Here is a 17,122-nt window from a genome sequence, read left to right as displayed (position 1 = left end):
AATAGTTTACAAGTAACATAGAAGTGGCTCGAGAAAGATAACTAATGTTGTGCTGGAGGCAGGCCTTTAGGGTTCGGCTTGCAGCTGTCTTCTGAGGTTTCTCTGCGCCGACTGCCTGTCTTAATTATGCATTTAATTCTGATCTGCCCTTTTTAATTCTGTTATGACATCTTCAATGCTAATCTGATACTCTTTTAATGCATGAACTGATACTCTTTGACTTGTTTTGATGCTATTTAATGTTGAACCGACCCCTGCTCACCGCTGTCTGGCATTTTGCCCAAAATTTCCTTTTTCCAAGGGTAATAGTGTAACTATAAATAAACACCTATTTTTTTTGGGGGCACTGGAGGTTGTTCTGCGCCTTTAATCCATGACATTGAGATATTTCTGTGGCGGGTTGCTGAGAATTTTTCAGCAATTGATGCACTAATAGCCGATTGTTGGAGATAGCTTTAAAAAGGGTACCTATGTCAAAAGCAGAGGAAACCGTATACTAGAGGGTCGGTTGATAGGCGGAGGAGCTTGTTGATGGAGCTTTTTTTTTTTTTTTGGTCGAGGGTCGGTCGAGACTAAACTATGAACTCAGTTGCTTTTTATGCTCGGAACCCAGTTCGAAGAGAAACATAGCAAAAAATGACCTTTTTCTCCTTTATTTGACAAAATGTGGTTTTGGCAGGAAAATTTGATTCGACCGAGAGGATGACATAAGCAGTAGTACGGGGTAGGTGACATGGCAGTGACGTGGCAGGTGACATCATCAGGGGGACAAATGACGTGAGCAAAAGGTGATGTCAGAGGATGACGTCAGCAAGAGGATGGTGGTAAGCAGTTTGGCCCGCACTGCTTTTGGGGCTGGGCAGTTTCGGCCAGAGGGTTGGCGAACATGGCGGGAGCACGACATGTGGACTTGTACGGGTGACAAAACCACCAGTTCCCCACGAGTTAAACATCGGCGATGAAGGGGGTCGCGAAATGATTTAGAACCATTGGATGGATGAGGGTTGATTAGATGGTGGGCGCTTAGCGGTGATGGCGGAGAGTTAATGGTGTGGGACCGATATAATCAACGTTAATAAATCATATCGAGACTGTTTTTAGTGGTTGGCGGGGTGGATTTAGTTATTAATCAACCAGGGGTTAATTAATCCTTTGAGCGCGGTGGGTGAAAGGTTATTAATAGGTTTCAGATAAACCTTTAACCCCTGATTTAAATAGTGAATATGGTTATAGTTAACTGGAGGGCGGGAATATTAATATTTGGTGATTTTAATGTATTTACATAATACGCGGAAGGGTAAAAATTATAGGGATTTTATATAATAAATGTTAAAAAATTAATATGAAAAGATGCAATGGAAAGTGCTAAGCCATAATATTAAAAAAAATTTAGGCAAAAGGGGAAAGTGGTTTTATATGAGAAATATGACTATCCTCTAAGTAAAATGGGGTTTTACTTACGCAATTGATGAAATGGAATGAGTGGTTCATGGATAGTAAGCAGATCCTAATATTTTAAGGGGAATTAGTAAATGATTTAGGGAAAAACATGAAGGGAAGTTAGTTATGAATTTTCCTCGCTTGAGTTGCATCAAAAATAATGTCATGGCACTTATGATAGAGGTAAGATTAACACTTTGAGAGACAAAATCTACCACAAGTCTCATTTTGCAACACCATTCTACCTACCCTGCCTATTTTTCCTAGCATTTTTTCTTCTCTTTACTTGGGTGCACTTGGACTAGCAAACCCTTATCAACTTTTCTTTTCTTTTAATGGTAAGCCTACGTAAGTCTGCACTTATTACTTCCAAGGGCTCAGATTAAACTGTTGAGCTCCTTTGCTTATCTACCTATCTACTTATCTGCCAATATTAAACAGTTTGGTCAGACTTTATTCTCTATCTCTAAGACATGAAATTCAAACATGAACTAGGCAAGATTAAGCTATTTGGCCATTCATCAATTGTGGCATGAATTTAACAAGCTCCACACTATGCTTTATTTACAGAAAATGAAAAAGTAGTGGCATTTGGATTTGCACACTTTCCTGGTCTTTCTTTGTTTGGGGTTCATTTCTTTCACTTTTTTCTTTTGACCATCTTATTATTTTTACCCTTTGATTTTTATTTAAGGGTATACCCTCTTTACATTTTTTATTTTTTGATAATATGGAAAACTTTATAGCAAGGAAAGGATGAACATATTATAGAGCTCAACCAGTCAATCATGAAATATGACAGCTATTGGTATAGGAGTATAACAGTGGCTCCACTTGGGGATGGCTTTCCCTGGTGGAAAGTCAAGAACAGTAGGTCAGATGGCCTTGTGAATAACTTTTACTGTGTTCTGAAATCTCCACAACAAACTTGTGAAGCTTAGGGCCTTCTCTTGGGGCTTCAATTTTCAGCAAATTGCTATCCAATCCTAACTGTGACATTATCAAGGATATAATATGTACATGTTTAGAGTCAAAATTCATCAAAAAACTGGATCAAAGTAATGTTACAGCATTCGACCATTCACTAGTCCATCTTCTGTTTCTGTACCATCCAGGCTCTTCAGAAAGTAAGTATTGTTCCCTTGCAATGCTTGGATGATAAATGGCCCTTTCCACAGGAAGTCAAACTTCCCATGTTTTCCTTTGTCTTCTCTCCTGGAATCCCACCTTAGAACTTTGTCTCCAATGTAGAAGTCTTTTGCTTTGGTCCTTTTATCAAACGCTTTCTTGAGTTTTTCTTGTAACACTTGGGCTCTTTGGTGCACTTCTTCTCTGGTCTGTTGCAAATGGGTGGTCTGATTAATTCTTCTTTGAATGGCATTAAGTTCCACCTGAGCTTCTTGTAGTAATTTCATCACAGGAACTCCTAAAGATAAGGGAAATACAACCTCCATGCCATAAATTAACTCATAAGGGCTACTTCCAATAGATCTCTTTGTAGTAAGTCTGTCTGTCCATAGTGCATTTGTAAGTTTCTTGTGCCATTTTTTCTTGTTCTCTTCCAACAATTTCTTAATAATATTGATCAGGCTTTTATTGGAAGATTCAGCTAGACCATTACCTTGAGGGTAATAGACTGTGGAATGGCCTAAAGTGATATGGTATTTTCTGCAGAAATTTATCAGTTTCTTGGATTTGAAAGCAACAGCATTGTCGGTTATGATCTTTTCAGGACAGCCAAATCTAGACAAGGTATTGGACTCTAAGAATCCTATAATCACTGTATCATTAGCTTGTCTAGAAGGAATGGATTCTATCCATTTGGCGAAATAGTTTGTGGCAGTAAGAATCCATTTATGTTGGCCAGAAGAGGGAGGATGGATTTCTCCAATGAAGTCCAAACCCCATTGTTGAAATGGTTTTTCAGTGGAAATTGGTCTCAAGGGTAAGGGTAACAGTTTCCTTTTGCCTTCAAAAATTTGGCATTTGTGGCAAGCAATGACAAACTTCTTTACATTAGTGAACAAGGTTGGCCACTGAAATCCAGCCCTTAGAATTTTTTCTGCAGTTGATTTCCAGTAGAGGTGTCCACCACAGTCCCCTGCATGAAATTCTTTGAGAACTTTGTCAGCTTCTTCTTTTATCAAACAATTCAATAAAATACATTCATGATTTTTCCAAAAAAGAGCATTATCTAAAACACAAAATTTTGAAGCTTTCATCTTTAAAAACCTTTTCTTTGTTCTGGATAACCTTGTAGGAGCCTGCAGGTTTAATAATACATGAATTATATCAGCATACCAAGGTGATTCTAAGAAGGCCTGGCTGATTTGTGGAGTCACCATCTCCTGTTTGTTATCCAGTTCATTAATATCTAGGGCTTGAAAGTTTGTTTCAGTCATGAGTTTAGCCAATCCCTGTCCTTTTATCAGCTTTGTAGGTTTTATTTCAATGTCATACTCCAATATTTTAGCTATCCATTTACCTCGTTTGCCTTCAATTCCATCCTAAGTCAGGATGTCTTTGACAACAGCATTTGGTACATAAGCTACTACATGGGAGTACAGTATATAGACTTTGAAGTCTTGAATAGCTTTCACAAGCGCATAAGCCTGCTTTTCCATGGTTTTGTAATCCAGAGGTGCATCTCTAAGTGCTTTACTGAAAAAGGCTATGGGTTTTCCACATCCTTGATCATATTTTTGCAGTAAAAAAACTGCTATGGTGTGTTCTGACGCAAATGAGAAAATTATGAAGTCTCTGTCGAACTTTGGACTTGTGAGGACTGATGTTCTGGTTAAAGCCATTTTAATTTCTTCAAATACTTGTTTGGCTTCTGCTATCCATTTGACTTTTGAATCCTTTTTTAACATATTGTTCAACAATCTAATTAATTCGGCCAAATTAGATATGAATCTTCTTAAAAAGTTAATTTTTCCTAAGAAAGCTTGAAGTTCTTTGACATTTTTGGGGTGGGGTATTTGTAGAATAGCTTCTATCCTAGCAGAATCAATTCTGATGCCATCTTTGGAGATGATATGGCCTAACAGTTTGCCCTCTTCTAGACCAAACAAAGATTTTTTAGGATTTAATGAAATACCATATTTTCTGCATTTTAAAAACACTTGTCTCAAATGATCTAAATGTTGCTGTTCTGATCTAGAAAATACAGTAAGTCATCTAGATATACAACCAGAAAATTATGAATTTCTTTGGCAAAAGCTATGTCCATTGCTCGTTGAAAGGTTTCCCCTGCATTCTTAAGTCCGAATGGAATTTTAACATATTTGAATGTACCCCATGGTGTTGTAAATGCAGTCTTTTCTTGGTCATCAGGATGAACTAGAATCTAATTAAAACCTGAAAACCCATCCAAAAGTGAAATCCTAGACGCACCAACTACTCTTTGTAAGATATGATCCATCTTAGGTAAATGGTAATTGTCCTTCAAAGAAACCTTGTTTACATTTCTTAAGTCAACACATAATCTGATTTCTCCTATTTTCTTCCTGGTAGGCACTAAATTAGATACCCACTCTGAAAATATGATTGGAGCAATTATCCCTGCGTCATGCATTTGTTTGATTTCTTTTTCAATTAAGGGAAGCAGTACAGGGTTGATTCTTCTGAGCTATTGTTTGAATGGTTTTTGGTTTTCCTTGAGGGGTATTATATGCTGAATTACAGAGGTGTCATAAGATTTCAGGTCTTCATAGCTCCAGGCAAAAACATCCTAGAATTCTTTGATCAGTTCAACATACTTAAGTTTTTGATCAGAGAGCAAAGATTTGGACAATTTTATCATTTTTGGATTGTTTTCAGTTCCTATGTTGTAGTCTTCAATGTCTACTTTTGGAGGTTCCATCTGGGGTTTCTTTGGAATATCGTTGAAACCAAAGAGATCTTCCAAAGGAGTTAATCCTTTGGGCAAGTGATTGTCTTTCAAATTGATAATTTCATATTCTTCTTCAATAATCTCATCAACCTCTGTTTCTTTAAGATCATGTACTTCCTCTTTGGTAAATTTCATTGGATGAAGCATTTGAGTTTCATTTTTTGTTGAAATGTCTATTTGTACCTGATTTGCTGGATCAAACTCACTAACCGTATCTTCATCTGCGTTAGTGCTGGAAAATTCTTCTTCTAGGGTCAAAAAATCATTGATCTGATTATCACTGTCAAACACTTGCCAGTTATTCACATTATCAGGTATGGCTGGCCTGTGTCTAATTTTTGCCATGAATAGATGATTTGGTTCAAATGGTAATTTACAAGCACTGGAAAACATTGCTAGGCTGTGAGCTTGCAAGTTATGTTCTCTCGGGATTTTGGCAAGCTGAGTTTCTTGAAATGTATTAAGGATCTCTATGGCTATTCCTCTGTACTCTCTCAATTTGGGATCATTTGTCAAGAAGTTCCCTTTTATCTGTTGAATGATTAAATCAGAATCTCTTAGGATTGACACTCTAGTTGCTCCCAGTTTTTTGACCAGTTTAAGACTTAGCAGCAAAGCTTCATATTCAACCATATTATTAGTGCATCTAAAGTTTAATCTGTAGGCATGACCTTCAGCATGATTTTTCTCAAGATTGTGTAGCCAGACTCCTGCTCCTGCTCCTAATTTGTTCACAAAACCATCAAATTCTAAGTACCAAAGGATTTCATGTTCATACTTAGGGTCTGGACTTTCAGGGGTCTATTAAATAGGGAGATCTGTTTTTTCAGATTGTTTTTGTTTATTCAACGTTTCATGATTTTCAGAGATCTCTTGGATTTGGGCACTAGACTTTTCATGTGCTGTTTTTTCTGTTTTATCTATTAAACCTTTCATTGCATGTGGGGGACCAATTTCAGCATTGTAAAGGATAAAAGAATCCATATCTAAATGTATTGAGTATATAGGGAATTTTTGAGGTTTCTCTTGACTGCTTACTACATACTTCATTAAGGTTTCTCTGTATAGTCTCATGGGTTGACCAAACACTGAAATAGTAGCGTAAGACATGTCTAACTATAGAGATCCTTGGAGATTTGCACCCCAGGACCTAAACAATAACATACCATACTTTGGTGGAATATCAACTACTACTATGTCCATTAAGATGGTTTTGGCAGGATATTGGACTAGTGACACACATAAGTCTTTGATTAAACCCAAACATTTGACCTGACTTGAATCAAAAGAGAAAAGGTCTTTATAAGGCCTGGTGATGTCAAGGTCAAGTTTCTCCATTACAGATTTAGGCATTAAGTTATTAGAAGCACATGAATCAAACATGGCGTTATGAAGTATTTTCTCATGTATGTTTAAACCCACATAAAAAGGAGGAACTTCTCCCTCTACTGTTTTTCCATTTACTCCAGGGCCAAAGTTCAATTCAGGCTGGTCATCAAAAACATTTACTGAATCCTCATTCACAAAAATTTTGAGTGATCTGCTGATTTGACTTCTGTAGACATCATGTTTCGCTAATTTTAATAATGGAATAACTGTCTTTAATTTGCCTAATTCTGTCTCAAAATTGAAAGGTTTTTCGACCTGAGTTTTTGTATTTCGGACAACTGAATTTTCTGCGTTTTTCTCTTCTTCAGCACTGGGATTATGGGCTGAAATTTTTTCCAAATCAAGTTCTGGAGGTTCTCCTAATTTTTCTTTAACATGAATAGTAGTGGAAGGTTGTCTGTTGGGTGACTAATTGTCTGATATATCTTCAACAGTTGGGTTTTCAGGGTTAGGATCTATTTTAGAAAGAATATGTACATGGGGGTTATTGATGTTAACTTTGTTGCGCTGCTTGGTTTCTTTTTGTTTACTGGTTTCATGGATATCTATTCTTCTCCTCCTTAGATTGTATTGTTTGTGGACTTCATAAATGGTTGTGTCATATCCCTCCCTAAAGTCAAATGATTCACCTGACTGAGTTTGTAATTGTTCACGGATGTGAGCTTCTTAATCCTCTTGGGTCAAGAAAACTTGTTGTTCATTGTTGAGTCCCATCAAATTAATTTGAGTGTCTTTTGTTGGGTCATCAGAAGTTGAGGCTTCAACATAATTTTCTTGAAATGGGGGCCTGATATTTTGGTCAGGCCCTGTCTTTCTAGTGTTAGGATTTTGATTTTTCCTGAAATTTGGATTTCTCCCAGTGTTGGTTGGTTGACCATCCCAAGGGGATTTCCTCTCAATTGTTTCTACTCTATCTCCAAGTCTGTCCATTCCTTTAATAATGGCATCTAATTTTTGTTCAAAGGCAGAAGGTTCTTCTTTGAAAGGTGTTCTCCTTTCAGCTCTGGCTCTAGATCGTTTAGATATCAGGTTGGCCTCAACGTTGATAGCTATACTCTACATCTCTTCTAAGTTTCGAGGAGCTCTTTCCCTAAGTTGGTATGCCATATCAGAATCAAATGCATAAGGGAATTTAATCAAAGCCAAATCTAGAGGAGGTCTGAGATTTTGAGGAATAACGTTGTAAACGTTATTGAATCTAGTGCAGTAATCTTGGACAGTTTCTTGTGTACCTCTTCTTAGGTTTTCATATTCTGATGAAATGCGGAGAGGATCTTTATTCTTTTCCAATCTGTTCAAGACGGTCTGATAAAGAGCTTGCAGGTCATTGATACTGTTTGCAGGGAGGGTTCTAAACCAGGTTCTAACATCTCCAGTTAAACTTTGAACAAATACTTTCATTCTGACATCAACATCATCAATCTCATAACTTTCAAAATAGTCGGTCATTTTCTTGGTATGTTGTTGAGCTTTGTAAGTGCCAGTACCATCAAAAGAAGTGGTTTTACTTTGATAGTCTTGAGGCATAGCCCCTGGATTGGCAGGTCAGTTTAGGGGCGTATATCGGTTTGCCATGGTTGCAGAAATAGCTATGACAACTATAGGAGTAGGGATAACAATGGGGATGTGAGTTGCAGATGGAGGAGTGGAAAGGATAGTTTGAGGTGCTGCTGATGAACTTGGAGAAGCTGTAGTGATCACAGAAAGGTTTGTTGTTTTTTCAAAGGTAAGCTCAGATTGAATGGAGTTCTGCAAATGTTTGTCAAGGTGTGACCTAGTAGAATTTTCTTGGCTCTCGTCTTCTAATAATCCTGGGAATCACATTAGGATTTTCAAACATAGGTGGAGGATTAGGATCACGATTTGATCTAGTGTAATGAATCTTTTCTGAGTCCGGGTTTCTAGGTGTGTTTTTTTTTTTTTTTTTTTGGAAATAGTTTTGATAATACAACTTTTAACAGTCTCTTCTAGGAAGTTTTTAGATGTGAGAGTTTTGAACTATCCTAAAGACTTTTTGAAAATAGGAGCTGATCAAGGATTTGAAACTAATAATTTAATACATAAACTAGACTGGAGATAGACTGAAACAACATTGATTTACTTCTGCAATTGCAAAGCAAAAGCATTTCAAAGGCTACCTGGCTAACTTCAGGCTCCATCTGTAGCTTATGAAATAAACAATAGTAACAAACAATTATTTAGGTCCCCAGTGGAGTCACCAATGATGTTATCACTCAGGTTTTTCCCCAAAGTTGTAAGAAAGGGAATACTGTTGAGGTAACCATAGACCAATCTTTTAGTTACAGAATCTAGCCAATCTGTATCCAGAGAGGGTTCTCTCTTTATGATTCAGCTTTGTTTTTGAAGGTATTAGGCTAGTTATGAAATTCAAGGGTTTTGTTTTGGGTTTGGGTGGTGAGATTCAATAGAACAGTGAGGTAAACTAGAGTAGTTCAGTCCATTAGGCATGATGGAGTCAAAGAAGATGGCTTTCTGGATTTGGTTTTTTAATAGAGGATGGCTTCACAAAGCAAGGTAGTCAAACAGGGAGCAAACAAATGATTTGAAGCAGATGGAATGGGCTCAAATGGGTGAAGGGTAGTTAAGAATCCTTCAACATATTGAAAGAGGGAAAATGGATGATTACAGAAAAAGAGCAGTTAAGAATTCTTTAACAAATAATCAGCATAAAAGAATCAGGAAACACGAGCAATTAAGAATTCACTGTTTATTCTAATTCTGAAGAAAATGCAGAGAATAATAAAGACTGAATACAAAATGAAATCAAGAAAATTATGAAATTATCCTTTTTCTCTATCATTCAGATTATGAGACACAGATGATATAGTAAACCAGAAAACTGTAAACACAAGATATAAGGGACTTATTGATCAGCAGTTTGATTCAAGAATTCTGTGACAAGTCCTCTGCTTCAATTCTTCATCTAGTAGGTCAAAAAACAGTTGGTTCCAACAGCTTTGTATTCCAAAATATTCAGTATTACAGCACAGTCTAAGAAATTCACACACCACAGACCCCTAATATTCTAATGGAGGGGGTCTTTATACAAAAAAATATGTACAACATATATCTCATAACAACTGTGAGATCATATCTAGTTTTAACCTAAAATAGTTTACAAGTAATATAGAAGTGGCTTGAGAAAAATAACTGATGTTGTGCTGGAGGCAAGCCTTTAAGGTTCGACTTGCAGTTGTCTTCTGAGGTTGCTCTGCGCCGACTGCCTGTCTTAATTGTGCATTTAATTATGATCTTCCCTCTTTAATTCTGTTCTGACATCTTCAATGTTGATATGATATTCTTTTAATGCATGAACTAATACTCTTTGACTTGTTTTGATGCTCTTTAATGCTGAACTGACCCCTGCTCACCGCTATCTGACATTTCACCCAAAATTTCCTTTTTCCAAGGGTAACAGTGTAACTATGAACAAACACCCCTTTTTCTTTTTGGGGCACTGGAGGTTTTTCTGCGCCTTTAATCCATGATGTTGAGATCTTTTTGTGGTGGGTTGCTAAAAGGTTTTCAGAAATTGATGCACTGATAGCTGATTGTTGGAGATAGCTTTAAAAAGGGTACTTATGTTAAAATTAGAGGAAACCGTATACTGGAGGGTCGGTTGACAGGTGGAGGAGCTCGTTGCTGGAGCTTTTTTTTTTTTTTTGGTCGAGGGCCGGTCGAGACTGAACTATTAACTCGATCGTTTTTTATTCACGGAACCCAGCTCGTAGAGAAACATAACAAAAAAAGACCTTTTTCTCCTTTATTTGACAAAATGTGGTTTTGGCGGGAAAATTTGATTCGACTAGGAGGATGACATGGCAGGTGACATCAGCAGGGGGATGGATGACGTGAGAAAAAGATGATGTCAGAGGATGACATCAGCAAGAGGATGGTGGTAGGTGGTTTGCCCCGCACCGCCTTTGGGGCTAGGCAGTTTCGAGTAGAGGGCTAGCAAACATGGCGGGAGCGCGACACGTGGACTTGTACGAGCGACAAAACCACCGGTTCCCCGTGACTTAAACATCAACGATGGAGGGGGTCACAAAATGATTTTGAACCATTGGATGGACGAGGGTTGATCAGACGGTGGGCGCTCAGCAGTGATGGCGAAGAGTTAATGGTGTGGGACCGATATAATCAACGTTAATAAATCATATCAGGACTGTTTTTAGTGGTTGGCGGGGTGGATTTAGCTATTAATCAACCAGGGGTTAATTAATCATTTGAGCGCGGCGGGGGAAAGGTTATTAATAAGTTTCAGATAAACCTTTAACCCCTGATTTAAATAGTGAATATGGTTATAGTTAACCGGGGGCGGGAATATTAATATTTGGGGATTTTAATGTATTTACATAATACGGGGAAGGGTAAAAATTATAGGGATTTTATATAATAAATGTTAAAAAATTAATATGAAAAGATGCAATGGAAAGTGCTAAGCCATAATATTAAAGAAAAATTAGGCAAAAGGGGAAATTTGTTTTATATGAGAAATATGACTATCCTCTAAGTAAAATGGGGTTTTACTTAGGCAATTGATGAAATGGAATGAGTGGTTCACAGATAGTAAGCAGATCCTAATATTTTAAGGGGAATTAGCAGATGATTTGGGGAAAAACATGAAGGAAAGTTAGTTATGAATCTGCCTCGCTTGAGCTGCATCAAAAATAATGTCATGGCACTTGTGATAGAGGTAAGATTAACACTTTGAGAGACAAAATCTATCACAAGTCTCATTCTGCAACACCATTCCACCTACCCTGCCTATTTTGCCCAGCATTTTTTCTTCTCTTTACTTGGGTGCACTTGGACTAGCAAACACTTATCAACTTTTCTTTTCTTTTCATGGTAAGCCTACGTAAGTCTGCACTTATTACTTCCAAGGGCTCAGATTAAACGGTTGAGCTCCTTTGCTTCTCTACCTATCTACTTATATGCCAAGATTAAACAGTTTGGTCAGACTTTATTCTCTATCTCTAAGACAGGAAATTCAAACATGAACTAGCCAAGATTAAGTTGTTTGGCCATTCATCAATTGTGGCATGAATTTAACAAGCAGCACATTATGCTTTATTTACAGAAAATGAAAAAGTAGTGGCATTTGGATTTGCACACTTTACTGGTCTTTCTTTGTTTGGGGTTCATTTCTTTCACTTTTTTCTTTTGACCATCTTATTCTTTTTACCCTTTGATTTTTCTTTTAGGGTATACCCTCTTTACATTTTTAATTTTTTGATTTTTTGATAATATGGAAAACTTTACAGTAAGGAAAGGATGAACATATTATAGAGCTCAACCAGTCAATCATGAAATATGACACCTATTGGTATAGGAGTATAACACCATATTTGTCTTATTCTTTCCGATCTTGTGGGCTACGCGTGGTTCACCTGACGTGGTCCTAGCACATCTATTGATAAGTTGTTGTAAACCTTTCATACCCTTACTATTTCATAGTAACTTCATATAGGTTTCGAGGAAAGTTGTCAACATAGAGTGGTCCATCTCCAGCTCCGATTTATCTTTTCTTTCTGAAGTGGAGGCCTCAGTGTAGCTCTTCTTAGCTTCCATGAAGGTTTCCCCAGTGTGCTCCAAATCGAACTCGGCCTCTTTTTCCAAGGCTTTGCGAACCCACGTACTGTCTTCCAGCTATTTTCCCTTATCATCTCCCGTCATGATTCCACTTCAAATCACTATATTTACATTTGGATCTCCCTAGCGTGGCTCAGACCTCATCATCTGTAGGTTCTGAGTTAGGGGAGGCAGTAGCGCTCCTTTGTCACGTATCCTAGCTATCAATGTAGGACAATCTTCTATATCATGATCAAACAACATGCAATACTTGCATGACGGGAATGTTGGATTAGTGTAATCGCAGGCATAGTGTCTTGGCCCTCCGCAATTGTAGCAAATCAACTGTCTGCGACCTCGACCAGGTCCTCCTCCACCTCGGCCTCATCTACACCCCTGATATCCTATCTACGCAATCCTTACATTCTGGTCAAGGGGCCACATTTCATCCTAAACCCTGTAGGTGGGAGTTCTATCCATCATCAATTCATATCTCCTGTAGGTACGCTCATCATGTCCCACCGATCTACAAAAGTTGCAGAACAAGTGGCAGTTATCCGTGGCTTTTTTTCTAGCTATTTGACAGATAGTGCACCACAAAGAAGGCATCATGTTGGGTCCTACTCGAGATTCTGGCCTTAAAGGCATCGGTCCTCCTCCTGCAAGGTAATTTGTAAATACTGGGCAGTGGTCTTTGTCATGACCCTGACTCTTGCATTTCATGCACCATACTTCTTCATGTACCTCTAGTCGAACCATCCTATCCTGCTTCAAGATTTGCATATCAAGGCACATATTCTTCAGCTGCACGTGGATCTATTGAACTCCTAGATTAGGATCTTGCATAGGAGTCTCATGTAGCCTCATAGCAATCTCCAAGGCCTCTACCCAAGTTGTTATCTTCTGCTACGATAGTGCACTCCTTAAATGTGGTAGTAGTGAAGCTACAAACCACTCGTGATGTTGTCCATTTGTCAAATTCATGTTGGCTTCACGGATCATACATTTTAGCCTCTGATCTAGTTCCCAAGGCATCTCACTTGGTAGCATTATGATCTCTTTGAATCCCACAATTGACTACGCTTCTAATTTAGGTCTACTAAATTCCCTATTTAGTGTTGTTTGGATGTCCGTTACTCTAGCATTCGGGTTATCGCTAGAGTACTTAATATACCAAGTTAGTGCGTGATCTTGTAGAGCACTAACCAATGTTGCCTTCTTTATGTTATCATCTTAACACCTTGAGCTTCCCATATAGCCCTGAAAACGAACCAAAATTGGTCTGCCTCCTCATTTCCCAAGCCTTAGAACAAAGGCAACTTCATTGTGTTTTCCATACTGAATCGCGGTAGTGGTGGAGGTGGTATGGGTGAAGTTGGAGGTGATGGCGGTGAAGATGGAGGTGGTGTGGGTAGAGGTGGTATTCATGGAAATCCCTGTCTTATCAATTGAATAGCACTTCGCAGAGAGACATTCGTTATCCCTTCTTCGTCCCTTCGTGGTGATGAAATCAAGGGGCTATACTCTGGACCCTTATTTCCTTCATTTCTGTAACTTTTTCCACTTCACGTAGTCCCAAACATCAAGGTAACTGCATAACCCATTTTTCGAAAATAGCATTTTAATCCAAGTATTCAGAGATTTGACATACTTACCTCACAGTCCTTTGAAAAAGAGTCTTTCTGCCTCATTATAGTTGACTGAGGTGTCAACCACGATCTCAATAACAAATCCTCCTATAATGCGATTGAGCCAATGATCAATGACACATGTGATCTTATCCTCTGATGCTTCCAACCTTCGCACTAGATCTGGGGTCCACAAAATAGGACCGTTAAGTTTCCACCTTCCTTGGCTATTTGCTAGCTTCGCAATCCACTCATATAGCTCAGTAGGGAAAGAGGCAAAATTTTTTTCGTGGATCTCTATATACAAGTATTGGTCCAACCACTGTTCTTTTGACAGTCGCAGGTTTCTGTTCTCTTGTGCTGCGAACTTGTGAATCCTTCTGTCCAACCAGCTTTCGATTTCTTTCTTAGTTGGATTCTAGTGATACGACATCACACATCTCTCATGCAAATTCTGGTCCTGGTAACGGAACCATTTGTTGGCTTGCAGGGGCCTGACCCAGGTTCAGCATTAGTTAGCCAAGCAAATCCCTACACTACTGGCCCTTTCGACATCAGCCTGTGGAGCTCGAACTGAAGTCTCACTTGAAGCAGTATGGGGGGGTGTTGGATCCAAGTTTCCACACCCTTGATAGGGTTATGATGTCGGTTTATTCCAACTATACTTGCCTTCATGCAGGTTAGTTATCCCTCCACTCTACCCTTCAGTACCTTAGTGAAATGTTATAATTAGCTTCCGTGCAGCCCTAACCAGGGACTGATATGCTTTCGCTCTGCTAGGGCAGTGGACTGTGATATCTCCCAAACTAAGCTAAGGATCTTACTTATCTTATTAATAGCTCTTATTTAGCTTCGCTAAAATAGATGTTCTTACTTGTGTTCACTTAACCAATACAATTATACACATTTGCGCATCATATAAGTATTAGAAGTGAAATGCATACCCAATATAATAGATGCATAAACAGGAAATAAAGATGTAGAAATTATAGAATACTTATCTTTATTGATAATTCCAGATGATTATAGACTCAACTCACCCTGCACACTCAGCTACAGGGGCTCGCACACTTAGTTGCGGACTTCTAGGCCTTTGCACACTCAACTGCAGAGCCTCTACCTATGCTATGACCCAAAACTTAGACTTCTATTCAGATCTATATCTCATACATCATTCCATTATCTTCCATCTCATTTTTTTTTAACTACATAGAGCTTCGCTCTATTTATACAATCCTATCATCTGCGGACCATGGGTAGATCTTTTACAACCGACATTACAATATCAAAATAAGGGTAGATAACCCTATGACTCTTTAACATCTACGCACTCCGCAACCAAAACATGTAGAGTCTTTACATTAGGATTACAAAAATTGGACCAAAATATGGGCTTTAAGCCCCAAAATGGCCCTTGGGGGGTCCCGCTCCCAACGCCCTCCACCCACATCTACCCAAGAAACTAGCTAGTTGGGGTAAGCATGCAACGAGAGGCCACTATGATATGATTCGACCTCCTAAGTCACATTAAGGAAGTGGAACTGATAGAAACACGCCATACAAACATCCAATATCATCAAAAGAACCCTCAGAAGACATGTCTGCCACTCAAACAGCCTGTCCTTGGGTCCCACTATTGTTTTAGGTCTATTGGGCCATAGTTTCTCTCAAGATATGGGCAAGGGAGTGGTCAACAACCTAAAGTCGCTCTCACAGGCCTGCTTGCAAGCGACTGTGGACTAGAATTGTCAGTGTTGTGTGAGTGACCCTAGGACTTAATCCACTTTTTCAGGCTCAGAGCCTAGGTCACTACCCAGAATTGATCCATCTCTTCAAATTAGTAAGATAACATGTAAATGACAATACTAGAGAAAATACTTGTTCAAGAGCTTAACTGGACCCTTACTAGCTGTTTGGTCAATTTAGAGTGTCCTAAATTGCTATATTAACTGTAAATCTAGGAGTCGTAAACTGTTGAAGTGTGGCACACTATACGTGCAAGATAACCTATTTCTTACTTTTTGTCGTTTTTGATTTTTTATTTTGTTTTGGGGAATTTTATATTTGTTTATCTCCTAATGTGAAATGGAAATTCTAAAAGACAAGTATGGATATAAATGTTCAAGGCAATTATGTCCTTTATAATGATTTCCGAAACTTCAAACTTCAGAGGGTCTTAGTACATACTAATGATGAAATTAATTCCTAAAAAATTGAAAATGTGCCACTATTCTAATCAAACAAACAGTGAACTATTGATCATGAAACCATTATCCTTGATGTTGTCTAAATACAAAAGAAATGAATTAAGCTACTGCACTCAAAGAAATCCAAAAATTGCAAGTAAAGTAAAGCTAAAATCAAATTACATCAATTCATATTCTGACCCTTCGCTAGTTAGTCCCGCTATGGCTTTTGGAGGTAATCATCAACAACTTGAGCAATCTGATATCTAATTGCAGAAAAGTAAAACTGAAATCAAATCACATCAATTCATAGTCTGACCCCTTGCCAGTTAGTCCCGCTATGGCTTTCGGAGGTAATCATCAACAACTTGAGCAATCTGATATCTAATTGCAGAAAAGTAAAACTAGAACCAAATTACACATTCATACTTCAATCCCTCGCCAGTAGTCTAGCTATGGCTTTCGGAGGTAACTGACAATGTTATGAGCAAGTTGATTTCTAAACTAACTAATAAAACCAATGAACAAGACTGAAATAAACAAAACAGAACTGGAATTAAAAGCTAAGAAAAGTAAGTCAGCAGAAAGACTGATTCCATGTCATTAGTCGTTGTGAAAATTATATGCAAATGCCCGGGCTATCTATTCTATCCTGAAACATACACACTGATCAGCGTTAACAGCAATGTACAAAGCATGTAAAATTATGAACAAGAATAAAGCGTTAGTACCATAGTAAATGAAATATACATAAGTGAATAACTATGGCATAATAAACATAAAGAAACACAACATGAAACTGTACAGCAATAAGAAAAAAAACCTCGGCGTGTGCAGCGCCCTCTGCACAACCTCGAGCAACAGATATCAATCAAGAATTACGCTCAAAAACAGAGTCTTCTCATATATTTCAGAACGTAGTCACAATAATGAAAACTAGTGTCACAAAACAGTAGGTTTTTTCTCAGCAAAATTATATTCAAAAGACT

The sequence above is a fragment of the Pinus tabuliformis genome, chromosome 2_2 (genome assembly GCF_031772625.1).
Source record: "Pinus tabuliformis cultivar Carrire ecotype Pingquan chromosome 2_2, CPIR1, whole genome shotgun sequence".
NCBI lineage: Eukaryota > Viridiplantae > Streptophyta > Pinopsida > Pinales > Pinaceae > Pinus > Pinus tabuliformis.
This window is presented reverse-complemented; position numbering follows the sequence as displayed.